Source organism: Pseudorca crassidens, chromosome 4, assembly GCF_039906515.1.
Source record: "Pseudorca crassidens isolate mPseCra1 chromosome 4, mPseCra1.hap1, whole genome shotgun sequence".
Lineage (NCBI taxonomy): Eukaryota > Metazoa > Chordata > Mammalia > Artiodactyla > Delphinidae > Pseudorca > Pseudorca crassidens.
The window spans coordinates 151,120,439-151,133,901 of record NC_090299.1 but is presented as its reverse complement, the minus strand read 5'-3'; positions in this window follow the sequence as shown (position 1 = coordinate 151,133,901).

Genomic DNA, 13,463 nt, shown 5'->3' with positions numbered 1-13,463 from the left:
TGGTGAAAGAATTAAGGATGGCTCCAAAGTTCCAGGCTCAGGCAACTACGTGGTGATATTAATGGAGAAGAAACACGTGGCAGGAGGGGTAGGTTTGGGAAGAAAAAGAATGAGTTAGTTTTAAACCAGATGAGGTGTGTGTGTTTGTGTAATGGAGTTTGAAAGTCACTGGAATTAAACAGGTCAAACAACCGTAGGATTAGAATCTGTGGCGGCACAGAATCTGCCACCCCAAATATGTCTCTGGGGCATATTAATTATTTTAAGCTAGTTATGTTCTAAGAAACAGAAGACTTGGGAAAAACTCTGAAAACCAAGCAGGAGTTACACTTTTGTAAGAAACATTTACATTTACAAGGGAAATCTCTATTTGTGAAGGTATCTCCCTTGATGGACCAGGAAGAGGCAGGTGACCAAACCTGTAGAAACTCCTTTCAGTGGGGAAGGCAATGATGGAAAGCTGTGTAACAACCATACCCTTGTTTACTGTGCTTTTCCGGGTCGCCTCCCATAACTGGCTCTCCCCTCCCCCCATCAACATCCTCTTTTGTCTTTAGCTGAGGATGGTATTTAAGGTGAGGGCTTTGGCCATTTTTGCGAGTTACTCAGTTCTCCTGGGTCTCTCCCATGTACACATGGTATTAAACTTTGACTTCCTCCCGTTAATCTGTCTCATGTCAACTGAATTCTTAGATCATCCAGAAGAACTTAGAAGGGTAGAGGGAAATTTCTCCCTCCTTGACAGATCCTAAGTGACTGATTCACAGGAATGTTTCCGTTGACTGGTAAGGTAGGAGGTGTTGGGTAAGTGGAAAGGACTATTAGCCAATGGCAAAAATTCTTTGGAGAAAGTGTGTAAATTACCAAAGGCAAATCCATGAAAGCAACATGGAAGAATTTCTGAAAGGACTGATCCCTCAAATATATGAGTCATGAAATCTACCATAGTGGCATAAATTACTAGCATAACCATTGCTTGGTTAAGAATTGGGTCCCAGTATTTCTATTGTGAAAAAATGCAATTGCATTACCTCGGAGGGAACATGCACCACCAAGTACCACGTTAGCATCAATGATGGACCTTGATTAAAAAAAAAAAAAGCCAGAGGAGAAAAATAAGGAAACTAACATTCACTGAGCACCTGTTACATTATGTCACTTAAATTGCACAGTCAACTTTGTAGTTTTACTATTTTTTAGAGATGGAAAGGTATATTCCAAGTGGCTAAAGGACTTGCCCTATGTCATACAAAAGTGACTCAGCTCCTAAAAGAATTCTCTTTCTGTCACAACAGCATGATAGTAGTAAGAATGATCACAGTGTTGAAAGACACCATTTTCCAGGTACTATGTACCAAGTATGGTGCGATGTGCCTTATACACCATGTCTTATCTAGTCCTCATAACATTCGTAAGCAGTAGGTACCATCCTGGTTTAAATGCAAGAAAACTGAAGCCCAGAGGGTTTGAATAAGCTGACCATTATCATACAGCTAATGAAAGTGGTGAAAAGGTTCAAACCTGGATGGGACTGGCTTCCTAGCCCAAGTCTTTAACCATTATCCACACTGTTTCAGGGCCCTGTGATTCCTAGATAAAGACCAAGAATGGAACGAGCTGATTTTTTTAAACCTCGTGATTCAGTGTTTTGGCAGCATCTTTTATTGTTTAAACATACAGTTAAGAAATCCGGTATTTTAACAATTGAATCCTTGCCAATGTCAGCTCTCATTACATCCTACTGCCCTTCACTCAAGAAAATTCACATCATATCCAAATAGGATATAATATCTTCTAATAGGACCTTGTGCTTCACCTGGCAGCTCATCTGAAGCTCATTAGGAATGTCTATTTTAATCAGTGTCTATCTTGTCGCACCAAGGAAGAACCATCTTAACTATGTTTTGACTACTCAGAGAAGGTATAGTTGATTTGCAGTTGCACTTAGCATTGTCATTATGCTCTCCCATTGGAATGACTAATATTTATTCAAAACCAAAGAGTTAAGTGTGCTGCAAAAGCAACACTGGGCCGTGACTTCCCCAGTCAGCAAAAAAATGTAGCTGAGGCAAGTTGTTATATTGGAGTGAAACACAAGAATATGAGAGAATGTGGAATGCTGACATTTATAGACGAAATCATGTTAATTATTTGCCAATCAGCCCAAAGTGAACTATATTTAAAGATAGAATGGCTCATTAGACAGTCAATTAATTCCAAATAGATGGAGTCAGACATCATTTGTTCTTTTCTTTCAAGATGGTTAAGAAATAACATAAGCATTTTCATCTCCTAGTGGCCACTAGGATATTAATGGACTATGTTTAAGAGATTATCATACTTAGTAGCATCCTGGATTTAGAATCAAGAATCAGAAGATTAACAAAAACTAAAGGTAGATAGGAAACCCTGGAATGAACTGAACAGTCATGGAACAATCTCCTTGCATTCAGAATGTAAGTATTATACACATCATTTTCAAGCTGTAATGCTTCTCTTTCAACGTGTTCATGCAAAATGTTTCACCTCTGTTGCCAAGCAGTGAGAAAACCACTTAGTGTTTTAAAACCTTAAAAATTAAAGTTTTGCTTAAATGATAAAAGCTGTACTCTCATTGTAAGTTCTGCTCTTTTTACAAATTATACTTTGGTTCCATTTAAGTTGGGTTATTTTAGTGGATTCCAAGGAATTTTAAGTGATGCCAGAGGTACTTGATAAACTCATAATTAATCCTATGCAGAGTATGGTGGGCTGCATTTAACTGGTATTCATATTTACCACTTAATAATGCTTTCAATTCATAGATCATTGCTCTTCCAATGGTATCCGTGATAGAACTTCATTATTCTGCACTGCACAGACAGTGATTTTCTTACGTTACGAAGGGAGAGACAACACCTGTCAATTTAAATGCATTATGCATGGTGCATAATAAAGTTTAGACAAATTGAGATTGAAATCAAGAACTATTGAATGAAGAGTCCACCTACAGGGCAGGAAAGACTTAATTGGGAGTAAAAATTGCAATGCTATTTAATTGGTCATTAGCTGCACTCGTTTCCTATTGCTGCTGTAACAAACGACCACTAATTGAGCAGTTTAAACAACACCCATTTATTATCTCAGTCTCCACAGGTCAGAATTTGGGCACAGCCTCACTCAGCTGTCTCTTGGCTTGGTCTCGCAAGGCCAGAATCAAGATTTCAGCCAGGCAGCATTCTTTTCTGGAGGCTCTAAAGAAGAATCCTGTCCCAGGTTCATTCAGGTTATCAACAGAATTCAGTTCCTTGTGATTGTAGGACTGAGGTTCCCTTGCAGCTGTCAGTGGTGTCTGTTCTCAGTTTGTAGCGGTTTCCTGCGCTCCTTACCTCATGGTCCCCTTCATCTTCAAAGCCAGCGATGACGAACCAAGTCCTTCTCACACTTTATCTCTCTGACTCCCTCTGCCTCATCCCTCTGTCCACTTCCTCTCCTGCGGCATTTGTCTGGCTTGACCCTTCTGTCTTCCCGTTATGCTCCTAAAGGCACAAGTGATTATACTCAGCCCACCCAGGTTAATTTCTCTATTTTTATACTTAGCTGATTAGTAACCTCAATTCCATCTGCAAATTTTCTTCACAGCAGCATCTAAATTAGTTTTGACTGAGTAGCCAGGTGACTGGAGTCTTGGAGGGGACACCTTTTGAATGCTACCTAAGAAAACAGCTTATTCGGGGTATTAGGCAACAGAGGGAAGAATACAAGGCACTCTTTGAAAAGAATCCAATTTTCAGAGAAAAAGAGTTTTATATTTTCTATAACTGTGGGGACTGAAGAAAAAACAAAGCACCTGAAGAATTTAAAATATGTCTCTTCCCCTCTTCCCACCATCCGTCCCACACAAAAATTGATCACACACTTGGTAATTACAAAATTTTTACTATACTTGGCTAACATTTCCATACCTCGTTAAAGAAACAGGTCATTTTGAAGCATTACACATTTAATTATGTGATTCGATCAGCTTAAGATGGTAAGTTAAATTGTTCTCCAAACATTAAAACTTTAAACTGTGCACTGCTCTATATAAAATGTAACTAAATATATATTTAAAAAATTCTGTCGACATAAAATAAAAAGAAGAAAAAGGGAAAGAAAAAATCAAGGAGCAGATGCCTATCGTGACATTTAGAGGTGATACACAGATGCATCTCCAGTGCACTTTGACCTCTCCACAAAATATCACCTTTTCGTTAGACGTAGTGTCTGCACCAGTAGACCAGCAGCCGGTTAATGTTTCCACGGCTTGATGATGCCCTATTTGTATAGCTCCTTGGGTTTTTTTTTCCATTTAGGAAAAAAAGTCTGTTTTAGGTATATTCCATAGGATGGAACAGTGCTTGTTTCCTAAAGGGGTTCTTTCTATAAGTTGTTACTGATTTTGTCTGCTTTACAGAAGTGTTTTTTGTTTTCCCCCTTGAATTCTCATGGCCGACATTCCGCTCTTCTCTTCCGTGTCACTTTTGGCAGAGACTGTCACTTTCTTTCCCGTGGCTGTTTTTGATCTTGGCTACTATCTCTGTTCCCGGATGCATCTGCTTTTCACTGTTATGTTTCTTCTCTGCCCAACAACACTCTTGTCACCTGTTTGTTCCCATTGTAGCAGCCATCTCTTCTTCCCTCCAACGTTCTTGAGAATAAAGGTTACCCTTAACTGTCCATTTTACTTGTTCACTCAGTTCGCAGTGCAGTGCCTAAAATATGGCCCCTCTTCAAGAATACCAACGTCATTTAAGTGCCAAATATGGTGTATATTTTTCCATCCTATCTTCCTGGGTCAGTGTGTTACATTGTGGATTTGCCTTCCATCTTAAATGTTGGTATTTCCTCAGATTCTCTCTTGCTATTTCTTACTTCTATTCTCACTTCCCACACTTCTTCTCCCCCAGAGGACAGCATGGATTCTTAGGGTTTTGGTGTCCATGTATGGCAGTCCCTCCCAAAAAGGTTTCTCCATGCCGAGACGTCTCTCCTCAGGGTCCACACTGACGTGTCTGTTTCTCTGCAGTCACAGGTTGTATTCTCCAGAAGCAGATGCAGAGAACTGAATTAGGCATGTAAAGTTATCATTAAGCCTCAACACCTATGAGAGGAGGGGATGGGAGGAAGGCTTGGGCAGAGAGAAATGTTGGACCGCGGTGCAGGCTGACAAAATCTCAGCCGACCCGATGGGATGCTGCAGAGCAATTACTGCCCATCAGAGGAGATCTGCAATGGCTCAGAATAAGCAGGTTCTTAGACTCCCAATTTGCTCAGTTGCTAGATGTGAGCCGCATTGGGAAGACTGATTCTGGCTGTCCGAGGCCGACCGTGAAGCAGCTAATGGCTGCAGGCTGTCTGCCGAAAGCATTCTCTGCAGCTGGGGAGCTAGTTTCTCCTTGAGGGAGGATCTGGGTAGCACATCACCATGTCACAATGTGAATGTTTCCTAATTAAGTCAACTTCACATTTTCCTGATGTCATCTGAGGTCTTCACTGCCCCTTGGTTGGAATTAATTAGACTCTCTCCAGTGAATTTATTAATTCAACTAAAATTTATCCAATACCTAACAAATGCCAAACCCTGTTCTAGACACTGGGGATTCATTAGTTCACAAAACAAAGTCTTTCCTCATGGAGCTTACATTTTGAACAAGTCATGAATATACAGTGTTTTGGGAGCTGTAACCTCCTTCCCATTTCCGTATTTCCACGGGTGAGCTTAAGCCCGTGTGACGTTCCTGGCCTCTCTCCACAGTGGAGATTCGCTCTTTTCCTTGCCCTGCAGCAGAGCACTGTGCAGCAGCCATTGGGACAGGTAAGCTCCACAAAACATCCAAACCAGCGGCCTGCTGGGGTGGTGAGCAGAGGACCCACTATTGGCTTCATCAGCACTAAAGTTGATGTCTTGAAATTGATCCTCTTTTTCCTTGCCTTAATTTTCCATCTGATCTAGAGGATAAGGATTGGGTATTACATTTTGAACTCCCTATATGTCAAGTGGAGAAGAGTGCCGGGAAGAATAATAAGAACAGGTGAAAAGGACAGAAGTTGAGGGGAATATGTGGTGGCTATTTTGTATCTGGTTATAAGGAGATAGATCGCTGAAAGATGACATTTTGAGCAAAAGCCTTCTTGGAGTGACACAGATTCACTGGCCTGTGGAGGCCGACACTCCAGTCCTCAGGTGTGAGTCTATCTTCCCCAGGTTCCTCTGTCTTTGATCTTGACTTCCACAGGGCTGGCTGGCTTTCACACTCAGCCGCTTCTCCAGATTCACAAGAACAAAGGTCTCACCACGCGTTGATCAGTGGAGTTTTTACTGGGGATGGGGAGGTGTTCACAGAGGGGCCACATCCTTCAGCTTTGTAACCTTCAGCTGGCTGTCTGCTCCCCTCACCACCTACACTCTACTCCAAATTCTCATCCCTTTATAAAGGAGAAGAATCTAAACACTGAAACTTCCAAAGCCCCTGAAGTAGGGGTATAGCATAGCAAGGCTCACCTTCTATCACTCCCTGATACAAAATTATGGCATTTTTTTCTCATAATAAGACAGCTCTTTCTTTATGGATCGTTTTAGTAATAGTTAGTTGGGCAATACTGCTTTCTCCACATTATTTCATAGCAAAAAAAAAGTGTTGCATCCTTATTCAAAACTGTTTCACAAACCACCGCTTAAATCATAGGTGAGGGAGATCCAGGCACAAAGTGGAACTCGGTAACTTACACGCCCCTACCCAACCTTCCCGGTTTGCCCAGGGCTGAAGAATTTCCTGGGACCTAGGAATTTCAGGACTAAACCTGGGGAATCTCAGGAAAGCCAGAGTTTTCAGGTCTCCTTTGACTTAATTCCCAAATCTCCTGCTTTGAAAGTGTGGAGAAACTCCATGAGGGCCCTAGTTAGAGTATAATTTCTTAGCTCAGATCTAAGGCTCATTCCTGGAAAAAGTTGCTTGCCCACCTGCTCCGGGGGTGAACTTTTCCCATTGGGCCTCAGACAGAGGTCCTGCTGAATGCCCAGAAGTCTCTCATATGCCTTGTGTGATAGAGATGCAGCTTTGAGAGGATTTAAATAAGACCGAAAACAAAAGCAGGGACCAGTCCACGTCTTCTGCCGTACATTCTCTGTTCTAGGAAACAGTGCTTACTACTGTTCATAATCTTCCAGCACTAGGATAAACTATAAACGGGAAATGCCTGTCCTATTCATCTCTTCCATATATATATTGCAGATTCTTTTCCCTTACAGGCTAGTAGAAGATTGAATACAGTTCCGTGCTCTACAGTACGTCCTTGTTCTCTATTTTATATCTAGTAGTGTGTCTTTGTTAATCCAAACTCCTATTCTATCCCTCACCCACCTTTCCCCTTTGGTAACCATAGGTTTTTTTTCTATTGGACTTATTTCTCTTTTTAAAAGAGGGTTCCACCCCACCCCCTGCCCTAACTTTTTTCCCCAACTTCACTTTCTGGGTAACTAGATAGAGATTTATGATGGCTGAATTTCCCAAACTAAAATAGAAACATATTTGCTTCACAGAGGCCTTTGCACTTTGCTTCCCCAAACAGAAAGGAGCATTTTCGCTACTAGGGTTTAATTTTCATGTGGTCACAGACATTCTGGCTATAACCATCCCACAGTAAAGAAAAAAAAAAAAAAGTGGTGCGTGCAGTAACTGACTTGAACCAACTTCAATAGGGGCAGGAATTTCTTAGGGGATTTGGAAACCCCACCTGTTTACGCTACTCCCTGAGGTCTTGCTTAGCGGGAATAAGTCCTAGTCTCCCCCAATGTCAGGTGTTCACATCTGCACTAGCGCTTCTAGCCCCAGCTCTGTTTTCATTTCCTGCCATTAAATGTTAGCTCCTTCTCTTCTGCTTCCTTCCGGAAGAACTTTGTTTAACATCGACAAACCAGGAGACCCTTCCATGACTCTTGGGAAATTTGAGCTTTCTAGGAAAGTTTTCAGATGTTTTGTTCCCAGATCACTGCCTTGAATGAAGCCGGATTGTCTACCTACATTCTGTAGCCCACTGTTACACTGATCCTCTCAAAATACCCATATGCTTAACATTTGTGCGGAAGTCCTTCCACCTTCCCCTTGGAAAAGAGCAACAATTTAGTAGGAGTTCTGCGAATTCTCAACATTAGTGGACCAAAATAATATAATAATGATGATGATAATACTAATTATATCTAAACTTTTTTTCGAATGCCTTTTTTATCTTCATCATAAGAGGTCACTGAAATTGTGATGCTGTCCTAGAATCTACGATGTAAATTTACTGTGTAATTTCACACTACTTTAACAAAGAAACCATTAACTGAATATCTGCCATTGTTTAAAATTAAATCCCATTGTTGGATGATTATAACTGGAGTTTCAGAATGATTAAAAGTTTACACACACAGAAACACACACTTACAAAGAACCACTGACTAAATTAGTGAATAGCCCATCCCTTTGGCTATAATCAACTCAGTTCCAAGAACCTCTTTTGGTGTTTCAGTTTCTCAACTAAATATCAAATCCTAATTGAAATAATGGCCTTGAGTTTTGGTAGTTTTGGAACTGCATCTGTGTAATGCTGAAAAAGTTTTCTTAGAAGCAGTCTCTTGAGGAGTTGTATGTACGTACCTATGTTATAAATCCCATTTGAGTTACTTTCCTTTTAAGCTCTAGAAACAGGATTTATAAGGCCCGACAGGCGTTTTCTCTTAGTGGACTGAATTTTCTTTTCAACATTTTGAATGAGTGTCATCTGTCTTCAGCCAATCTGGATCCATTCTGGCTTATGTCAGAGTAGATGACGTTTGTCGTTAGTCTCAGCTGTCTGTTAATATGCCTTGTTTCCAGGTAGCAGAGCGGACTTTTACCACCTTCATTTTGCCTAGGACTTACTCTAAAGGTGCCTCAGTGTTTGTTGACTAAAGCTACTTTTTATTCAAAATTTCTAAACTAAAACTTATAAAGAAAATATTTATCTTCTAAAACCACAACCTGTCAACATGTAATTAAACAAATGTACGTCTTTTTGGTTTCAAAGTGCTTCAGTTTTAAGATATTAGAAATAATAGCAGTAAGTAGATGTGAAACCACTGGGCAGTCTCTAAAACAAACATGCTATGGTGCTGCATAACACGGAAGCCAGGAAAATGGAAAGGAGATGGAATTGTAGGGAATCCTCCTGTTCTGGGAATCGCCTGTCTCGTAGTTTTACTATTATTCTTCTCACATTCGCTTAACTCTTATTTGTGTATCATATAGTTTAGCACTTACCTTGCTTTTTATTTTATGCTTCTCCTCCGTTAGGTTATAAGCTTCTGGAGGGCAGGGACTGTATCTAAAACTTGTATTTTTCTCTCTCAGCATCGCCTTACACCAAGATCAGCACTTAAAAGATGCTTAAAATTCTTGGTTAATTGATTTTTTTTTCCCCCAAACTGACTGATAGTTATTTTCCCCCGCTCGCTAGATTAATTGAAATCCATTTGAGAGCAACTATGCATGTGACTCTGATCCAAGAGAGGAAAGCTTGGGAAGTCTAGGGTGAGTCATTCATCATGATGGAGTGCAGAATGGGTTGCTTGTAGTAGGCTAAGGGTGTCTGATTATAGTATATTCTAAGTGGGTGACAAACAGACCAAATGATAAATGGGGTCATTTTACTATTCCGTGGGAAACTTGGTTTAGGAACATAGACCCAGAGTCTTTTATTGCCCTATCGACCCCAGGAAATTGTTCAAAACCATATCAGGTAAGGGCCCCTGCTGAGGAATTGATAGTTACATATTTGGTGCAATAATGAGGCCCTTGTGGTTTGTTGCTTTCTGAGTCGTCTTATTAAGCTTTGATTTTCTATGTCAGGCTGTTCTAAGTGTCTGCCAACCCAGGCTGACATTCCAAAACAGAGTTTAAACCAATTGATAGCTCAGAAATATTGCTATCAAGAGACATAACTGGGGGTTAATACCATGACCTATATTTGTATAGGATTTTTACAGTGTTGGCAACCTGTCAATTTTATTTGATGGTTATAACCACCATGAAATGCTGTAGGAAGAAAGTTTCTGAAACTCCATTGTAAGGTTAATGCTGTATTACCACACATCCAAATCCCACAAGCCCTCTCTTTCTCTTACTGTTTGAATATTTATACATAAGCTTCCAAGGTAAATTAAACACCAATACACTCAAAGGTTGAGAATCTATTTTATAGGAACATTAATAAATGTGAAGGTGAAAGAAAAATTTAAACATTTTTTGGTAGGGGAACTATTTATACCGTTTTGTTTTGCTTAGGCAGAATCAGTTTCAGTTTGTTAGTTTTTTTTTTTTTTTTTGCGGTACGCGGGCCTCTCACTGTTGTGGCCTCTCCCACTGCAGAGCACAGGCTCCGGACGCGCAGGCTCAGCGGCCATGGCTCACGGGCCCAGCCGCTCCGCGGCATGTGGGATCTTCCCAGACCGGGGCACGAACCTGGGTCCCCTGCATCGGCAGGCGGACTCTCAACCACTGCGCCACCAGGGAAGCCCAGTTTGTTACAGTTTTAATTCCTGGATTATGAGAATAAAATTTATTTCAGAAATCGGAAACAACAGTCTACAGCACATATTGCCTTCCTCTTCTTAGTTTATCTCAGTACTATTCACTCTTAAAAATATAACGGCCATTTCTCTTTTTTTTCTTTTAAAGAAAAACATACAAAGCATCTCTTTAATTATTTTTATTTGATAACATTTTTCAGATATAGGTTAATCTAAATCTGGTATCTGTATATTAATTTCAGAATTAAGGAATAATTTTCGGATTCCATCCTCCAAAAGTATGACCAAGTTACCAAATGCAAGACAGCACATGGATTTTATTTGAATAAAAATAATTCAACTTTTAAATAAAGAAGCAGTATCTTGAGCTAAGAATCTAAAACTCCTGGTTTAGTTTTAATTTGTTGATCCTGCATTCATTTATTCACACTTATTTGACCCAGCTTTTGGAAATACAAAGTAAATAAGGCAAGATCTCTGCCCTCAGGTAGCACATGACACTAAGTATAAGTGCTGATATATACAAGTTCAAAGGTTGACAAGACTAAAGATGCCACAAGAGGAAAGCATGGTTTACAGAAAAACTGATGACTGAGAAAGAAGAAAACTGAGCAAATTAAGATGGGGATTATTAAGTTATAGTTATAATTGTTAGAAAAGAACATTCTGATGAATGTAAGCCAAGTAAGAAGCAAAGACAACTTTGGCATTAGGAGGAAGGGTATATAAGCCTAGAACCGGGCCACCCAAGTAAGTCATTGCTGGTTGTTCAGAGTAATTGGCTAATTCTGGAAAGTACAGTTCGGTGTTAAAGCAATGTAAAATGTAAGTAAATCATGGAAACAATTCTTCTCTCACTTAATGTTTTTCTTGAATCAGTTTTATGTCTTTGGTAAGTGGTTAGGCTGATGCCATGGTATGCAGTGCGTACTGAATGTAGTATTTAATGTGTGTATATGTACACACATTGTATGCATCTGTCTGTACATCTATCTATCTATCATCTGTTTATCACCACTGGCCAGTAAATCTGTTCCATTACTTTATAGATATGTTATAATAATGATTCACAATTCTTGTCGAGAGCCATTTTCATAGTTAGATGGTCATTCTCTCTAAAGTTGTTGTGAACATAGTATGGGAAGGGGGGAATTTCCCCCTCTACGCTTCTTGAGTTCTTATGGCTGGAATAATAATAAAATTGACACAAGCAAGATTAATGGGAGAAAAAGAAATAAATTTTAATTCATGCTCATGGAGGTGTTATAAAAATGGAACCTAAGAAGTGGTCAAAGCAGGCAGCTTTCATACTTTTTAAGCAAAGAAACAATACATTTGTGAGGAACTGACAGGACAAAGAAACTTAGGCTTCGTGTGCTCAATTAGTGAAGAATCTGAACAGTGTTTGGGTTTGGGATAATAAATTTAAAAACAAATATGGTTTGTTTATACAGGCTTCTCCACCCAATTTCCCTGTCTCTGACAGTGAGGATGTCCTTCCACCTCTAGACGCAGGGAGATCACCTTTCACAGGGGAGGTTTATTTCCTGCTTTCAGGGAGGAAGAAAGGAGGGTCATAGTGTCCCTCTTGTGTTGGCCATTTCTTAATTGACTTTAATTCAAAGTAATCAGTATGATTTTGTGGCATATTTGGAGGAGGCCCACCCTGAACCCCAATAGCTAAAATGAAGAAATATGTGACTATTCGTAAAATTCAAGCTGAAAATCAGATTTTTCTAAATATTCAGATGAGAATGGCATACGCTTGTCTCTCACTCAGTTATGTGGATAATTGGCATATAACCAGTGAACATCTTTCTGTAGATTCCCAGATCAATTTATAGGTTCCGACTCTCATATGAACTCCAGGCCTTAGGCGGAATATTTAGTTGGCTGTCAAAACGATTAGAAATCATTGCACTAGCTTTCACCCAATCATATATTTCTCTCCCAACCTGCTGGTCTGATGCTCTCCATCTTTACTAAAGAGCCCCAGCACCCCATCGCCTAAGCTGAGATGCTTGGTATCAGCACCTATTTATTCACTCCTTTTTTATCTCCCACATCCAATTGTTGGATTCATTCTTATTGAATTCATTCTATTTATTTATTTATTTTTGGCTGCATCGGGTCTTCGTTGCTGCACGTGCTTTCTCTAGTTGCAGCAAGCGGGGGGCTACTCTTCGTTGCAGTGAGTGGGCTTTTCTCATTGCAGTGGCTTCTCTTGTAGCGGAGCACGGGCTCTAGGCACACGGGCTTCAGTAGTGGTGGCTTGCAGACTCTGGAGCGCAGGCTCAGTAGTTGTGGCACACGGGCCTAGTTGCTCCACAGGATGTAGGATCTTCCCAGACCAGGGCTCGAACCCGTGTCCCCTGCATTAGCAGGAGGATTCTTAACCATTGCGCCACCAGGGAGGTCCTTGAAATCATTCTTGAATTGTTTACCTAAATACTTCTATATATCGTCTTATCACAGTCATGGTTCAGAATTGAATTTGGATTATTGCAAATGTCTCTCTTTGCTTAACTGTTTTTCTCCACTTCATCTTATGCTCCATAATTCCAGTTAAGACAAGCAAAATCAAAGCAGCCCATGGCATTTCTCACCTTGAAAACTCTTGGCTTGCTATTACCTATAGGATAAAAATTTAATTTCTTAGCGAACCATATTGAAGAGTCTGGTTCCTGACCAGAAAACCTGTGTGTGATTTTTCAGACCTGATCCGGCAGGCCTCAGAGAGGAAGCTTGGTTTATAATCAATGCATTGCCGTTGAGGACACAGGCCTCCCCTGGCGGGCCACATCCTTGTGCTCTCTGCATTCCTATCCCAGGTGCCTACATTTGGACCTCTCCTTGCTGGGGAAACTAGAAGATATTTTCCCCGCTCTCACTC